Source organism: Rhagoletis pomonella, unplaced genomic scaffold, assembly GCF_013731165.1.
Source record: "Rhagoletis pomonella isolate Grant_MI unplaced genomic scaffold, Rhpom_1.0 Rhpom_scaffold_00006, whole genome shotgun sequence".
Classification (NCBI taxonomy): domain Eukaryota; kingdom Metazoa; phylum Arthropoda; class Insecta; order Diptera; family Tephritidae; genus Rhagoletis; species Rhagoletis pomonella.
Genome location: NW_023458560.1, coordinates 359082 through 362407, shown reverse-complemented (window position 1 = coordinate 362407; position 3326 = coordinate 359082).

Below are 3326 nucleotides of genomic sequence, written 5' to 3'. Positions count from 1 at the left end.
TTTTGGTCTTGCTTTCCACTCGTTTTGTTAGATATGGCAACACTGTCCTGCTGCCATTTGCACATATTCTGGATGTACTCTCATAAAATTAAATAACAATCAATTTTTGATAAAAAAGCTGTAATATACTAAGAGTATTCATTTGTTCGAACGTGCACACTCTAACTGCGCATATATTGGGTGTAAATAACCTGCAAATTTAGTGGAAAGTGCATTATATATTGTAAAATAGTGCCATACAAGTTGGTTAAAATTACAAACTTTAATAACAAATTCCTTAAAAAGTATAAGGTTGCGCGCTTTGAAACTTCATACAGGGAACTATTAGACCACCTCCCATATTTTCCACAATGCTGTACTCCTGAGTTACCAATCTAAAGCCCACAAACAAAAAATGCAGACCGATAGTACTTTTTACGCTGATTTCAACTATATAAATATTATTTGGCGCAATTGAAAAGTAAAGAAGATATAAGAGGGGAATTTTTTTTCGATATTTTAAAATATTAATATTTCCTAAACTACGTAACCGATTGAAAAAGTAATGATGTCAAAATAAAGCAAATTAATCTATCTTCAAGTTCATGTAATGTGTAATGATGTGTATGCTTGATTATATCTTTAAGCCAAAAATAATAAAACAGAAATAAAATTTTAAAATTTTGTCATAAAGTAACCTTTTTTAGAAAAAAGTGTATAATCAATGCTAAAGAAATGTATATTATTTAGAAAGTGCAAGTTCTTACCTTTAATTTGATATACATATTTTATTACGATCTGCTTTTGAGGTTTAAGAATTCAGTGATAAAAAAGATTAAAAGCATTTACAAGTAAGTAAGTGGCAAATGTGAGCTGATATCATAGTTTCTATTGCCCAGAAGTTCTTTCAGCGTAGGCGGCCTTCGCCCGCGCTTAGGGATTATAACCCTCACTAATTAGAACTCTCCTCTCTGTATTGCCGAAGAAGGGGGGCTGAAAACCTTTTGCAGAGAACATCTTTCTGCGTAGGCGGCCTTCGGTCTATTTTATGAAAAAATCTTAAAATTTTATTTCTGTTTTATTATTTACGGCTTAAAGATATAAACAAACATACACATCATTACAAATTTAGCCTGTTCCCGTACTTTACGTTTTGCAAGATTTCCAGGTTTTAGCCTTTAATAAACCTTATGTGAACGTGGCGTACGGGAACGACTTTGGACTAAATCCTGCAAAACCGGAAAATCGTAGACGTTCTAGAACGCGCTAATTATATCAACTTGAATATAGATTAATTTGCTTTATTTTAACATCATTACCTTTTCAATCGGTTACTAATGGGCTATTTTTGCTTACGCGTAAAAGCACATTTAGCGCATTTAGCACTAAATGCTACTCTAAATGTACATTTATCCATACAAAATTCGTCACATAAATGCAACTAAATGCAACTCCATTTTTGCATTAAGATTCTAAATGCTAAAAGCAACCCTGTGATCTTCCAAAATTTCCACTATTCGAACATGGTTTAATGATAAAAAGCATGAACCAAAAAGACAAGATCACGCGGGCAGGAGACTAGCCCGTTAGAATCGCATTTAGGAAAAAAGTTGAGCGATTTTGACATTAGCCTTTTGTTTACATTTCTTCGTTGTTTACAATTTGGTGGTGGCTTTTTACTGCAATTTTCTTCATTTTCGCTTGTGACAACGTGTGTACACATAAGTTAAGAAAAATTTTACACAACGGCATAATTTATAGAAGAATTTGCATAATAAAAATGATTTTTCATGCGTTCAACAATTTCGCGGTTTTCTCCGTTCTCTTCATTGTTTACTTCTTACAACAAAGATGGCGTCGAGATTTCGGCAGCTAGAAAATAACTTTTTTCGTTCTTTCCTTCCCGCGTGATCTTGTGTCTTTCGTTCATGGATAAAAAGTGGCAACATTGCTTTTCCGAGTATACAGTTGTTAGTTGCGTTTTAGTGATCGCCGATCGAGATTTCATTTATTATTTTACATTATTTGGATAAAGAAAAGTTAAGAAAATTCAACATCGATGTGATGCTGATAGAAATCTGGATCAATTTGTGATCAACTCTGTTTGTTTTGTTTATTAATTAGGTGAGGAAATTTTAATTGACAGCACCGACAAATGAATATATACACAAACAAATGTTCGGTTATGATTAAAACAAGTCAAGTTTTTGTATTGAATTTTTGGTTTAAAATTTATTTTTTCCTTTTCAGTAGGATTTTTAGCACATTATCTTCTGTGTGTGAATTGATAGTAATAGATACGGATCTGAATAAGCGACTGGAACACGGCTGTTTGGCAAAAGCATACGATTTCGAACTCGCGTAAATGTACATTTGCTAAATGCGATAGCATGAACGCTCTTCGAAAACATATGTTCGCAAAACGCAAAACGCTGCATAAGAGTCAATTTACACGATGGCTTTTCATCCTGGGTCATGCGTGTCGAGCTTGTAGGCAAGAAGTGTAGCGAAGTCAGCGGGGTAGGCAAGCACGGACGGTGAGCGAAATCGAGGGTTTTTTGACGTTTCGCTTTTATCGAGTTCACTTTTTCGTATTTTTGCTTTGAGTTCGCGATTCGCTCCGCTTTAATAATTAGGACGAAAGAGTTGACCAAAGAAAATTTTACGCTTAAATGTCAAAAATACGCAAGAAACGCCACAAAGAAAAAGTCATCGTGTAAATGTACGAGGATTTTCGAAGACTTTTTTTAAAAGGGAACGTGCCAAAAAGGCTGGGTGAAAAGTCGTCGTGTATATTGGCTCTGAGCGAAATCGAGGGGTTTTTTGACGTTTCGCTTTTATCGAGTTCACTTTTTCGTACTTTTGCTTTGAGTTCGCGATTCACTCCGCTTTAAAAATGAGGATGAAAGAGTTGACCAAAGAAAATTTTACGCTTAAATGTCAAAAATACGCAAGAAACGCCACAAAGAAAAAGTCATCATGTAAATGCACGAGGATTTTGGAAGACTTTTTTCAAAGGGAACGTGCCAAAAACGCAGGGTGAAAAGGCATCGTTTAATTGACTCTAATGGGCTGTTTTTGCTTACGCGTAAAAGCACATTTCGCGCATTTAGCTCTAAATGCTACTCTAAATGTACATTTATCCATACAAAATTCGCCACCTAAATGCAACTAAATGCAACTCCATTTTTGCATTAAGAATCTAAATCCTAAAAGCAACCCTGTGATCTTCCAAAATTTCCACGATTCGAACATGGTTTACATTATTTGGATAAACAAAAGTTACGCAAATTCATACCTCTGCTCCTGATGGGATACCGGTCAGCAGTGCATGAAACAACCGGTAA